This window comes from Balaenoptera physalus, assembly GCF_965194825.1.
Source record: "Balaenoptera physalus genome assembly, chromosome: 2".
Lineage (NCBI taxonomy): Eukaryota > Metazoa > Chordata > Mammalia > Artiodactyla > Balaenopteridae > Balaenoptera > Balaenoptera physalus.
Genome location: NC_138883.1, coordinates 33,117,734 through 33,131,581, shown reverse-complemented (window position 1 = coordinate 33,131,581; position 13,848 = coordinate 33,117,734). Strand labels below are relative to the sequence as shown.

At 39.6% G+C, this 13,848-nt stretch overlaps 1 protein-coding gene across 7 annotated transcripts in view; it reads left to right on the top strand.

The window, feature by feature from the left end:
- EXD2 (exonuclease 3'-5' domain containing 2) overlaps window positions 1-13,848 on the top strand; it is a 98,785-nt gene that overhangs the window by 8,082 nt on the left and 76,855 nt on the right. For 5 of the 7 annotated variants that reach the window (XM_082451669.1, XM_082451666.1, XM_082451665.1 and 2 more), the window contains exon 2: window positions 6,959-7,052. The exons of the other annotated variants lie outside the window; for them this stretch is intronic. The gene's annotated coding sequence lies outside the window, so the exon portion shown is untranslated. The remainder of the gene's footprint in view (window positions 1-6,958; window positions 7,053-13,848) is intronic. 7 annotated transcript variants of the gene reach the window in all.

The window sequence follows — 13,848 nt, the reverse complement described above, 5'->3', positions numbered from 1 at the left end:
GGAGATTAATCCTTTGTCAGTTTCCATGCATAATTCTTCATGATGAATAAAGAAATCCAGTTTGAAATAACCTTTATGGAGTGAAAGTGAACAGAAATTCTCAATGGCTGGGATTATTCATTTGATATTTACTCAGTGGTATCTTCTGTGCTGTTCTATGCCAACCATCTGAGTTTTGTATATTTGAAGTTTTCTTGACAAAATCATCATCAGCCAGCTGTTTTCACTTATTTTTAATTTTAGGTTTCCACATGAATTACCCCTGGTGAGTGGGTTAAAACAGTTATTGTTTATTGCACTGGGTATGTAGTCACATAGCCAAGATTTCTTTTCTAGAGATGGTTCCATGGATATATAATGTTTATTGAGCATCTTCAGTCTGCTAAACACCATTTAGAAAATAAAATTGGGCAATGCCCCTTCCCCAAAGTAAAATATACCGAAGGAGAAGCAAGAAGATTCTTTGATAAAGATGTCGAATATAAATTGTCGTTGTGGGTTCAGTGGTAATCGAGGACAGGCTCCTGAAAATGAACTGATCACCAGGGAAGTCCCTCATGGTTTGTTTTGATTACCATTGAATCTACAGCATCAAGAAGAGGTCCTACGGCTTCCCTGGTGGCGCAGTGGTTAGGAATCCACCTGCCAATGCAGGGAACATGGGTTCGAGCCCCGGTCCGAGAAGATCCCACATGCCGCGGAGCGGCTAGGCCCGTGAGCCACAACTACTGAGCCTGCGCGTCTGGAGCCTGTGCTCCGCAATGGGAGAGGCCGCGACGGTGAGAGGCCCGCGCACCGCGATGAAGAGTGGCCCCCACTCGCGGCAACTGGAGAAACCCCTTGCACAGAAGCGAAGACCCAACACAGCCAAAAATAAATAAATAAATAAATAAATAAAAACAACCTCCCTCAGCCCCTAGTTTCTGAGGCTTCTTCATTAAAAAAAAAAAAGAAGAGGTCCTGGTCACTAGTTGTTAGGTGAACGAATCTTCCTGAAATGTCCCTGCTCAAGACTCTCTTCTCTGTCATATCAGGTCCAGACTCCTTTATCTGCCTATCAAGTCGCTCCATGATTTGTCTCCACCATATCTATAATCATATTTCCTGTTACTCCTCATCACACATCCACCAAGTAGGCTGGTAGCCCATTCTTCCCTACATACCTATATGCTCACACTACTCTACCAAATCCTATACATATTTTGAGGTCCACTTCATCCATTCAAATCCTATATATGCTTTGAGGTCCTCTTCTTCCACGAGCCTCTTTTCTGACAATTTTAGGCCACATTAGTTTTCCTTTTCTAAGATTCCTGTTACGGTTACAGTTAGCATCACAGTTTACCATTTAAATGTTTAATATTTCTATATGCCTGTGTAGTTTTAAAAAGTACTTCACATACTTTTTTTAGCTTTGTAACAATCCTGTGTGGTTGGACACAAATTATTATTCATTAACTCCAGAAATGTTTTCGAGCATTTACAATGTACCAATGCCCTAGGAAGACACAAGGAATATAATAGTGGGTAAAAAAAGAAGACCCTGACCAATGTTCATAGTACTTATGAGACAGAGACAGACTTTAATCAAATAATAATGCAGTAAATGTAAGATTACAATACTAACAATTGCTAACATTTACATTTATTGAGCATTTATTATGTGGCTGGCACTGTTCCAAGTCCTTTACAGATATTAACTCATTTTATGTTCTCAACCACCCTATGAAGAAAGTATTATTATTCTATGTTACACATGAGGAAAATTACAGTTATGGTACATAAAAGTGTGTGGTAACTCAGTTTCTGTATATAACAAATTCTTATTGGTAGAACCCTTAGATCAATGACTGATGTGTAGTAAACATGTCTGAGTATTAGCTATTATGATGGAGATGGTGAGAGATTAAAATGGGAGAATCCTATTAGAGACATTAAGGGGAGCTATGATCTGAAGGAAAGGCAGGTGTGAATGTGGCCAAGTGGGCAGTTGGGTGGCCGTGTTCCAAGCAAAGGCAACACAGCACATGCAAAGGCTCTGGGGGCAGAGGGGGTGGAGGGAGACCTAGAAGGCACTCATTGTGGCTGAAGCACAGCTGGAATGGAACATGATATCAGATGAGGATGCAGCCTAGATTCTGCAGGGGCCTGGCCATGTTGAAGATTTTAGTCTTTAAGAGTCACCGAAGGGTTTTTAACAGGGGCTGATATGATCAGATATGCATTTTATAAGATTATTTTCGCTACTATGAGGAGAAAGGATCAGAGGGGGCTGAGAGTGGATTAGAGTAGATGATTAGGAAGATTTACAGTAGTACACAGGGAGAGAAGATGGTAGCTTAGACAAATCTAATGAAAGTAGAGTTAGAAGTAAATGGATCTAATATCAAAAGATAGAATTTGGTGATGGATTGGAGAGATTAGGGGTTGAGGGACAAGACATCAGGGCCTAGGTTTTTGTATAACTGTTCATTGAAATAAAACTCCTGGAAAAGTCTAAGTTTTGAGGGAAAAAATCATGAGTTCAGTTATATATACATTGAATTTGAGATGCCTCTGAGACTTCCAAGAAGAATTGATAAGTAACCTGAGTTCAGATGCATGGTCAAGTCAGAGGTCATTGATAAAGAGGTGGTGGTAAAGTCCTAGGCATGGACAAGAATATTCAGAAGTATTAAGCGGAAAGAAAAGAAAAGAAGGCCTAGAACCGAGCTTTGAGAGATGCTTGTGGTTAATGCATGGATAGAGGATGATATACTTACAAGGAGTCAGAAGGAGTGGTCAGGAGGATAAGAAAAAAACTGTGAGAGTACTGTCATGGAAGCTGGAAAAGAGAGCATTTCAAGAAGGGAGAGTGGTCAAATTGTCTCAATTGTTGTTGGAAAGTCAATAAGATGACTGAAAAATGTTGGATTTGTTGACACTAAGATTTTATCAGTGAGACATAAGTGATCTCAATCAGAGGTTCTTCATGGGTTTGATAACGCAGGACCCCAGAGGGGAATTGGCTGAACGGTGAGTGAAAGGAAAGGAAATGAAGGCAGTTAGAGGAGTAGCTAGAAGGGAAGCTAAGATCCAGGAAGGGTTTTGTTTTGTTTTCTTTAACAGAAAAAAAAAAAAAAAAAGAGAGAATGTTTAAAACCATTGAGAAGGATCCTATTCAGAGGAAAAAAAAAATTGAAAAAGATACATAGATGAAACCAGACTGTATAGGGAAGAGTTCTGAGAAGGCAGGGTTGGGGGAATCCAAAACACAGGAAACGAATTTGGCCCTAATTAGGAGGAAAGACAGCTCCTCCATTAAAACAGGAGGGAAGGAAAACAGGCTGGGTACTGGTGAAAGTAGGATTATATGTTTAGTACTAAGAAGGTGGAGAATGGGATAGTTTCTATTTTTTCAGGAAAGTCAGTTGAACTTCCACTGGACAGAATTTATTTTGCCTTGTTATCAGTTAAATACAGTTTACATAAGTTGTAAAATACCTCAAAGGCAATAAAAGGCTAGAATCAGATAACGTGGAAAGGTCTGCTCTAAAGAATGCATAGTTTTCCATTGGAAACACCAGTTATATTTTTTGCTTCTTCCAAATTTCAGTATGCCTCTCATCCCAGAGGTATGTGGAACCTGAGAGTATAAACAGCACCATTTGGGTGGGGCAACAGGAAAATAATGTCCTCAAGGGAGAGTCAGATTTTAATAAAGATAAGAAATTGAAGAGAAAGCTTGACAATGCAAGGGCTTTTGCAGGCTGTGGATAATAAGTTCTAGAGGGCACAGTGGAAGAGTTTGGAAGGTAGGCCCCACCCTAAGGCTGTCAGATAAAACACTAGAAGCCAGTTAATTTTTTTTTTTCTTTTTCTTTTTTTTTTTTTTTGGCTGCGTTGGGTCTTCGTTGCTGCTCGCGGGCTTTCTCTAGTTGCGGTGCGTGGGCTTCTCATTGTGGTGGATTCTCTTGTTGCGGAGGACGGGCTCTAGGCACGTGGGCTTCAGTAGTTGTGGCTCGCAGGCTCTAGAGTGCAGGCTCAGTAGCTGTGGCGCATGGGCTTCGTTGCTTCGCGGCATGTGGGATCTTCCCGGACCAGGGCTCCAACCCATGTCCCCTGCATTGGCAGACAGTTTTTTAACCACTGAGCCATCAGGGAAGCCCGAAGCCAGTTAATTTTTGAATTTCAGATAAATAAAGAATAGGGGTTGAAAAATATATGTCCTGTTGTTTTTATTTTTATTTTGCTTTTTTGTTTTGCTAAATCTAGTAACTCTACCCTAAGGGCACATTTGTCATGTCTGGAGAAGTTTTTTGATTGTCACAACTGTGGGGGGAAGGGTGCTATTGGGATCTGGTGGGTTGAAGCCAGGGATGCTGCCAAATATCTTACAATGCACAGGACAGCCCCCACAGAAAGAATTTTCCAGCCCAAAATGTCAGTAGTGCTCAAGTTGAGAAACCATGTATTTGAACAATGATCTATAAATTTTTTATCACGAACTCTCCTTTAAACATTTAACATGCACCCATGTTATATGTATATAATGTAATACTGTCCTAATATATTATGTACATTTTTAAATCACAAAAAAGTTTAAAAATTTAAAAACTAAAGGATGAGATGAAGCTGAAATAAACACACTATTTTAAAATATAAATTTTATTTATTTTCTATACGAAAAGCGCTTTTTGCTCCCATGAACTTTTTTTTTTTAAGCAAGAGCAATCTGATTGACTTTGCTTTATTTTTGAAATGGTGGTTTAACACACTATGATCTTATGATTTCAGAAGTTTGCCTCTATGATCTGTTTATTACTTCGTTTTAATGGAAATGAAACTCACAAAACTATAAAGGATCCAAACGGAAAATAGCTGGCTGGGCTTACTCAAACATGAAATTAATTTTTCAGTCCCGTTGAATTTTACTGAAATTAATCTAGTTATTTATTTATTTATTTATTTATGGCTGTGTTGGGTCTTCGTTTCTGTGCGAGGGCTTTCTCTAGTTGCGGCAAGTGGGGGCCACTCTTCATCGTGGTGCGCTGGCCTCTCACTATCGCGGCCTCTCTTGTTGCGGAGCACAGGCTCCAGACGCGCAGGCTTGTGGCTCACAGGCCTAGTCGCTCCGTGGCATGTGGGATCTTCCCAGACCAGGGCTCGAACCCGTGTCCCCTGCATTGGCAGGCAGATTCTCAACCACTGCGCCACCAGGGAAGCCCAATCTAGTTAATTTTTATCTTCTATGATATCAGTCAGTTACACTTGCAAATTAATCAGAAGATGTTATATTTTTAGCAAATATATTTAAAATTCACTGAATCTCTTTTATTTGGAAGATTCTTAAACACAGTAGAGAACTATTTCCAAGGTTTTATGCATGCAAATATGAACATTTTATAAGTGACATACTTCTATGTTTTTTGGCCAAAAAAAAAAAAACCCTACCAAAATAGAAAGACTTCTAAATATCATTTTTCAAAATATTCATTTACAGTAGCTTTCAAAAAGCAGTTATTTGTCACTCATTACACTATCAACTTTATCTTGAAGGAAAAGAGTTTAAAACATTGTTTTTTAGTATCTATAGAGCTGCATACTACTGACAGACACCTTATCATCATTAACATCATCAACATTTGAAAAAGTTAGCAAATTCGAATGCTCATTTTTTTTGTAAAAGAAAAGTATACATTATCCCTCACCACTGTCTTCCCCAGCAGAAAAAAAGAAAAGTGTAAGTTATTTGTAGGTTCTGACAACTATTTTAATACTCTGACAAGAAACACTTAGCAAATCTCTGAGCGAAGCCCAATATCTTTGTCAGCAATCCCCTTTTCACCATAGACCACTGTATTATGAAGATTCTGCTACCTAAAAGTCTTGGTTCTATAAAAATGAACATACTGATGTCATCGCTTAAGCACAAAAAGTATAATATGGGTGAGCACTATCAATCCGTTTGCACTGTGGAGCTCCTGTGTCTCCCTGAAGATACCAAAATGACTCATAGCCAGCTGGCATCCAGACCAAATAAGGATGCCAGTGTCCAGCTGTATACTGAATAGTAGCAAAGCTGAATTTCTTTATTATTGTTTTAGCCTTAAAAAGTATAAATAGAAATCTAACATTTTTTGTTAATATCCCAGTGTACCATCACGCACACCCAGGATGTGCCCGTCCTACTCCACAGTGGGGACCATTATGTTAGGGGATGGTGTAGCTTGAGACCATTTCCACTTCTTTGCTGAGGTATGTGAGGCCAAGACAGATTGAAGTCAGAGAGACCTGGGTTAGAGCTTCCTAAAATGGCTCCATCGTTCATCAGCTGTGCAGTCTTGTGCAAATTACATAATTTCTGTGCTTCTGTTTCTGTATTTGTAAAATGGAATAATATTGTAAAGTGGAGATAATAATACCTCATGGGACTGATGTGAGGATTAAATAAAATAATGTTAACATAACCATACCACCTCTCCTAAACACTCACAAATTGAGCCTACTCCCCAAGCCCTTGCCCTCAGCTTTGGCCTACCCGTCTGCTTCACAAGGATCACGGAGGCCATCAGTTGAGAACTCCCTCAATTTCAGGCCTCCTCATGGAGGCCTCTTATCACTGCTCTTATCCAAGCACAGTGCTTTCACTGTGCAGTAGAACCATCTCATGTTACCTCCTCACATACTTTGTTCGATTAATTATCCTTTCTCCTATATATTAACCAAACCATCCAATTCTATTGGCTTTTCCCCCTAAGTTGACAAATATGTTCAAGTGTCTCCCAACATTGAAAAACATTTTTAAACTTAGGTAATAAGTTAAAATCCATATTTATGCTCTCCCCAAATGTCTGAGAGGAAACCATGAATAACAGTTTTGTTTAGTATTTATAACTCTACCTCATTGTTTAAAATTCCTGCATAACATAATGTTGCATAGTCAACAAATATCTCTTGCATGTCTACATTGTTCTAGGTACTGAGGGTATAGCAGTGAACAAGCTGGATAATATTCCCTGCCCTTCAGGAGCTTACTTTCTAAAGGGAGTGGAGCACAGAAAGTCAATAAGGTAAACAAGTAAATATATATAATATGTTAAACGATAACTACTTTGAGGTTTAAATAGGGTGGAAAGAGAAAGCATCACTGAGAAAAGTGACATTTGAATAAAGATCGAAAGGTCAAGGAGAAGCCCTCAGGGATATCTGGGGAAAGAGCCTTCTAAGCAGAGAAGATAGCAAATGCAAATGTCCTGAGGCAGGAAGAATGCTTGCCATGGAGTTACAGTTACAGTGTCTATATATAGGCAATGTTATTTACTTCTCATATTCAGTCCAAGGTCCTATCCGCATATATTGAAACCAAAAGACTAAATTGTAGGGAATTCCCTGGCAGTCCAGTGGTTAGGACTCTGTGCTTTCACTGCCGAGGGCAATGCGGCGTGGCCAAAAAAAAAAGAAGACTAAATCGTAAAGTTAACAACCATCAGCAGTCCTTGTGTAAAATAATAAGGGAAAATCAGGAGAGAGATTCTTTTTATGTACACACATAAAAAGCTGGAAGAAAATATGCATAGCTATTACTGTGCTCATTTCTGTAAGTGGTCACAAGGCCATAATTGACATTTATAAATGTTGTCTTCCACTATCCATTCATTATTTCCTTTCCCTCACCTAGAACCTCTTTTTCTGGCCTGAGTTCTTTACCTGCTGGGATGAACCAAACTTTCATTCCTGAAGAATCTAAATGTGCTTCAGGGTCCTGCTTTTTTCTGGTTGCTCTCATTTTCCATTAATCTTTTCTATTAGATGTGGAAGTGCTGAAAGGCTTCCCAGAGAATCTCTTGGGTTCCAGAGAAACTCTTGGGTACCTGTGTAACAGATACCCAATTCCCCCTTGTAATTAGGATCAGTCACCTCACCCAGTTGAGCAATCCTTTTATTTTTTTGGCTGTGCCCCTTTCGGAATCTTAGTTCCCTGACTGAGGATTGAACCTGGGACCCAGCAGTGAAAGCGCTGAGTCCTAACTGCTGGACCGCCAGGGAATTCCCTTGAGTAATCCTTTCTTGGCTGTTGGTTCTGTGGCATGAGGAGCCCAAAATGGCTAGGGGTGCATCTAACTTCCCATTCAAAAGAACTATTATTGTGTTTCATGGTAGAAGCATTACTCTGTTGGGTACTAAGACCTCCAAACCAACAGAACTCAAAGTTGCAGACATGGGAAGTAAAAATTCTGGAAGGGGACTATTAGGTGTAAGAAAGAGAAAAGCCATTTCTACTTCCAACCCTTGATTTGTGGATACATGCATTCTGGCTGTAGAAGAAATAGCACTATATATTAAAGAATATATTGAATTTTATAAGATGATCCCAGTCTTTCAAGATGCTATCTCCCCACTGGCGAGGGTGCTGAAATCAAGCCATTAGTAGGCTATTCCAGCATTCCATCAGGCCACATGCTTTTGGATAATAAGGTATATGGAAAGATCAATGAATTTCATAGACATGAGCCCATTGTCACACTTCTTTTACAGTGAAATATGCTTCCCATTAGAAGCAACCCTGTATGAAACACCATTACAGTAAATAAGGCATTCTGTTCAAGTCTTGGATAGTGATGCCAGCAGAAGCACCATATGAGCAGGGAAGACCAATCCATACCCATAATATATGTCTATTCTGGGAAGGACAATTGCTGTTACATAAGGGGTCCAGTGTAATCAACTTGCTACCAGTTGGCTGACTGCTTCCCCTAGGAGTGTTGTATTGAGGGTCCAGTCTAAGTCTTTATCATAGGTGTGTTAGACTTGCTGAGGAGCTTACTTAGGTCAGACTTATTGAGGGGAAGTTGATGTTGCTGAGTCCACACGACTTGGCCACATTGTACTTGAGCTCATTGAGCAAACACTGTTGTGTCTGGAGAAAGAAATGAAGTGATATTCATACTAAGTGTCATCTTGTCCACCTGACTGAGAGCCTCCTCTGCAGTGGATGCCCTTTTGTGAGCATTTTTATGAGACACGTATTACATTCTGCTCATCTGAGAGGTCCATTCACATACCTCTTCCCCATACCTTCTTTCTACTTATCTTCCAATGCCGCTGTTCTTTCCAGTTCCCTAAGCATATTGTGAAGCTGTAAGCAACTGCCCATTAATCAGGGTAGGTGTGTTCTGGCCATTCTTCAGTTCAGATAAAGTGGACAACCAAGTGTATTTCTTGAAGATCTGCCCACTGGGAGGATTTACTTCACCACTGTCTTTTAAGGATACTCCTATTGGGGGCTGTAATGCTACAGCTGTGTCTTCTGTTTGGTGCAGAATTATCTGTAAATCAGGCATGATTCGGGTAAATTACATGGTTGATTTTTCAAATGTTAAGCCAACTTTCAACTCCTGAAATAATTTTTGTCCTCTCCCTTTTTTCTTTTCTTTTTTCTCTTTTTTTCTTGATCAATCTGACTAGAGGCTTGTGGTTCCTATTGATCAATTTTTAAAAATAGCCTTTGTTTTCATGGATTATATGCCCAATTTCTATTTTGTTGATTTCTACTCTTGATTATTTCCTTCTATTTTCCTTGGGCTTAATTTGCTCTTGTTTTTCTGATTCCTCCTGGTGGAAACTTAGATTGTTGATGTTTGCTCTTTCTTCCTTTTGTGTGTGTGTGTGTTTTTTTTTAATATTTATTTATTTTGGCTGCGCCAGGTCTTAGTTGCAACACATGGGCTTCTTAGTTGTGGCATGCACGCAGGATCTAGTTCCCTGACCAGGGATTGAACCAGTCCCCCTGCATTCGGAGCATAGAGTCTTACCCACTGGACCACCAGGGAAGTCTCTCTTCTTTTTGAATGTAAAATATTTAAAACCATAAATTTCCCTCTAAAAACTCCTTTATCTGTATCCCACAAATATCAAATGTTTTATTTTCATTATCTTCTAATTTATCTTGATTTTTTTGATTTGTGGATTATTTAGAAGTGTGTAGATTGATTTCCAAATATTTTGAGTTTTCTTAGAATGTTATTATTTATTTGTAATTTAATTCCATTGTTAGAGAAATACTCTTTAAAGTTTCAATGTTTAAAATTTGTTTTATGGCTTAACATGCGGTCTCTCCTGGTAAACATATCATTTGCACTTGAAAAGAGTGCATATTTTGCAGTTGTTGGGTGTAGCATTCTATAAATATCAATTATGACAAAATAGGTGATAGTGTTGTTCAGTTCGTATATGTCTTTGAAGATTTTCTACCTGGTTGGACTATCAGTTGCCTAGAGAGATATGTTAAAATCTTCAATTAAGACTATGGAATTGTCCATTTCCCTTTTAAAATTTATTTTATTTATTTATTTTTGGCTGCATTGGGTCTTTGTTGCTGTGCACGGGCTTTCTCTAGTTGTGGTGAGCGGGAGCTACTCTTTGTTGCGGTGCGCGGGTTTCTCACTACAGTGGCTTCTCTTGTTGTGGAGCACAGGCTCTACACGCGAGGGCTTCAGTAGTTGTGGCACAAGGGCTCAGCAGTTGTGGCTCGCAGGCTCTAGAGTGCAGGCTCAGTAGTTGTGGTGCATGGGTTAGTTGCTCTGCGGCATGTGGGATCTTCCCAGACCAGGGATCAAACCCATATCCCCCGCGTTGGCAGGTGGATTCTTAACCACTGCGCCACCAGGGAAGTCCCCTCCCTTTTAATTCTGTTAATTTTTGTTTCATATATCTGGAAGCTCTGTTATTAGGCATATACACATTTATAATTGTTATGACTTCCAATATATTGACCCTTTTGTTATTACAAAATGCCCCCTTTTATCTCCTGTAGTACTTTTTATCTTAAAATCTGTTTTATCTGATATTAATACAGCCACTCCACTTTCTTACACTTACTGTTTGCATGTCTTTTTCTATCTATTTACTTTCAAACTATCTGTCTTTATATTTTTAACTGTATGTTTTATAGGTAGTAAATAGTGTAGTTTGCCTTTTTTTTTAGTTTTATTTATTTATTTATTTATTTATTTATTTATTTATTTATTTATGGCTGCGTTGGGTCTCTGTTTCTGCGCGAGGGCTTTCTCCAGTTGCGGCAAGCGGGGGCCACTCCTCATCGCAGTGCGCGGGCCTCTCACTGTCGCGGCCTCTCTTGTTGCGGAGCACAGGCTCCAGACGCACAGGCTCAGTAACTGTGGCCCACGGGCCCAGTTGCTCTGCGGCATGTGGGATCCTCCCAGACCAGGGCTCAAACCCGTGTCCCCTGCACTGGCAGGCAGACCCTCAACCACTGCGCCACCAGGGAAGCCCCGTAGTTTGCCTTTTTATGAAGCAATTCTGCCTGTCAGTTGAAGTGTTTAACACATCAACATTTAATGTAATTATTAACATGTTTGGATTTTGGCCTTCTATTTTATCATTTGTTTTCTATTTGTCTCCTCTGATTTTTTGTGCCTCTTTTTTTCCTTTTTGTCTTCTTTTTAACTATTTAAATATTTTTAATTTTAATTTATCTATTGACTTTTTAGCTATACCTCTTTACATTACATTTTTAATAGTTGTTCTAGGGACTTTCCTGGTGGTCCAGTGGGTAAGACTCCATGCTCCCAATGCAGGGGGCCCAGGTTCGATCCCTGGTCAGGGAACTAGATCCCACATGCCTTAACTAAAAGATCCCACATGCCACAACGAAGATCCCATGTGCCACAGCTAAGACCTGGCACAGCCAAATAAATAAATGAATAAAATAAACATATTTAGGGGCTTCCCTGGTGGCGCAGTGGTTAAGAATCCGCCTGCCAATGCAGGGGACATAGGTTTGAGCCCTGGTCCAGGAAGATCCCACATGCCGTGGAGCAACTAAGCCCCTGCGCCACAACTACTGAGCCTGTGCTCTAGAGTCAGCGAGCCACAACTACTGAAGCCTGTGCGCCTAGAGCCTGAGCTCCGCAACAAGAGAAGCCCCCGCAATGAGAAGCTCGCGCACCGCAACGAAGAGCAGCCCCCGCTCGCCACAACTAGAGAAAGCCCGTGCGCAGCAATGAAGACCCAATGCAGCCAAAAATAAATAAATAAATTTAAAAAAATAAAAATAAAAATAAATTTTTTAAATAAACATATTTTTAAAAAGTTGTTCTAGGCATTTCTTTTTTTTAAGAAATTTTTAATTTTTATTTATTTATTTTTTAAATATTTATTTTGTTGTGCTGTGTCTTAGTTGTGGGAGACAGGCTCCTTAGTTGTGGTATGCAAACTCTTAGTCACAGCAGGCATGTGGGATCTGGTTACCTGAGCAGGGATCAAACCCAGGCCCCCTGCATTGGGAGTGCGGAGTCTTAACTCCACCAGTCTTAACACTGCACCACCAGGGAAGTCCCTGTTCTAGGTATTTCTCTTTACATCCTTAACTTTTTAAAATAATTAATTAATTAATTAATTTTTTTTAATTTTTAGTTTTGACTGCATTGTGTCTTCATTGCTGCATGTGGGCTTTCCCTAGTTGCAGCGAACGGGGGCTACTCTTCGCTGTGGTGCGCGGGCTTCTCATTGCAGTGGCTTCTCTTGTTGCGGAGCATGGGCTCTAGGCATGCGGGCTTCAGTAGTTGTGGCATGCTGGCTCAGTAGTTGAGGCTCACAGACTCTAGAACGCAGGCTCAGTAGTTGTGGCGCACGGGCTTCATTGCTCCACGGCATGTGGGATCTTCCTGGACCACGGCTCGAACCCGTGTCCCCTGCATTGGCAGGCAGATTCTTAACCACTGTGCCACCAGGGAAACCCTACATCCTTAACTCTTCCCAGTCTACTTAGTTAATATTTTACCACTTTACATAGAATGTAGAAGACTTGCAAGTCTACAGATCAATTTTCTATTCCCCATCCTTTATGCTATAGTTATCTTATGTATTACAGCTACAAATGTTATAAACCCAAGACAATTTTTGCTTTAAACAGTCATACGATTTTGGTTTTGTTTTTGTTTTTTAATTATGAGTGGGAAAAAAATCTCTTGTTTATTTACCCAGATATATACCATTTCTGATGCCCCTCATTCCTCCTAAAGAGCTGATTTTATGCCAGGTATCATTTCTTTTTAGTCCAAAGAATTTCCTTTAGTATTTCTTGTAGTACAGTCTTGCTGGTGATAGATTCTTAAAACTTTTTTTTTTAAATCTTAGAGTTTTTATTTTGCCTTCATTCTTAAGGATGTTCTCCCTAGAAATAGAATTATGGGTTGTCAGTGCCTTCTTTTAGCACTTAAAAAATGTCAGTCCACTGTCTTCTGTCCTTCATTGTTTCTGGTGAAAATTAGTAGTTTTTTGATTCATTATTCTCTTGTATGTAATGAGTCATTTTTATCTTGCTGTTTTCAGGACATGCTCTTTTTCTGGTTTTCAGCAGTTTGAATATACTATGCCTAGGCATGGTTTTCTTTGAATTTACACAGCTTGGGATTTACTGAAATCTTTGGGCTTGTAAATGTATGTCCATCCACAAATTTGGGAAATTTTTGATCATTTGATCATTGTATCTTCAAATATTGTTTTCTGTCTCTTTTTCTCTCTCTCCTCTCCTTCTGAGACTCCAGTTTAATATACATTAGATTTTTTTTTATGTTTTCTGTGACCTCTGAAGCTCTGTTCATTTTCTTTCCAATGATTTTTCATATTGGATCATTCCTATTAACCTGTCTTCAAGTTAAACTGACTCTTTGGTCAGCTCTACTCTGTTGTTACTTTTATCCAGTGAATTTTTTTTTTATAAATTTATTTATTTATTTTTGGCTGTGTTGGGTCTTTGTTGCTGTGCGTGGGCTTTCTCTAGTTGCAGTGAGCGGGGGCTACTTTTCGTTGTGGTGCGCGGGCTTCTCATTACAGTGGCTTCTC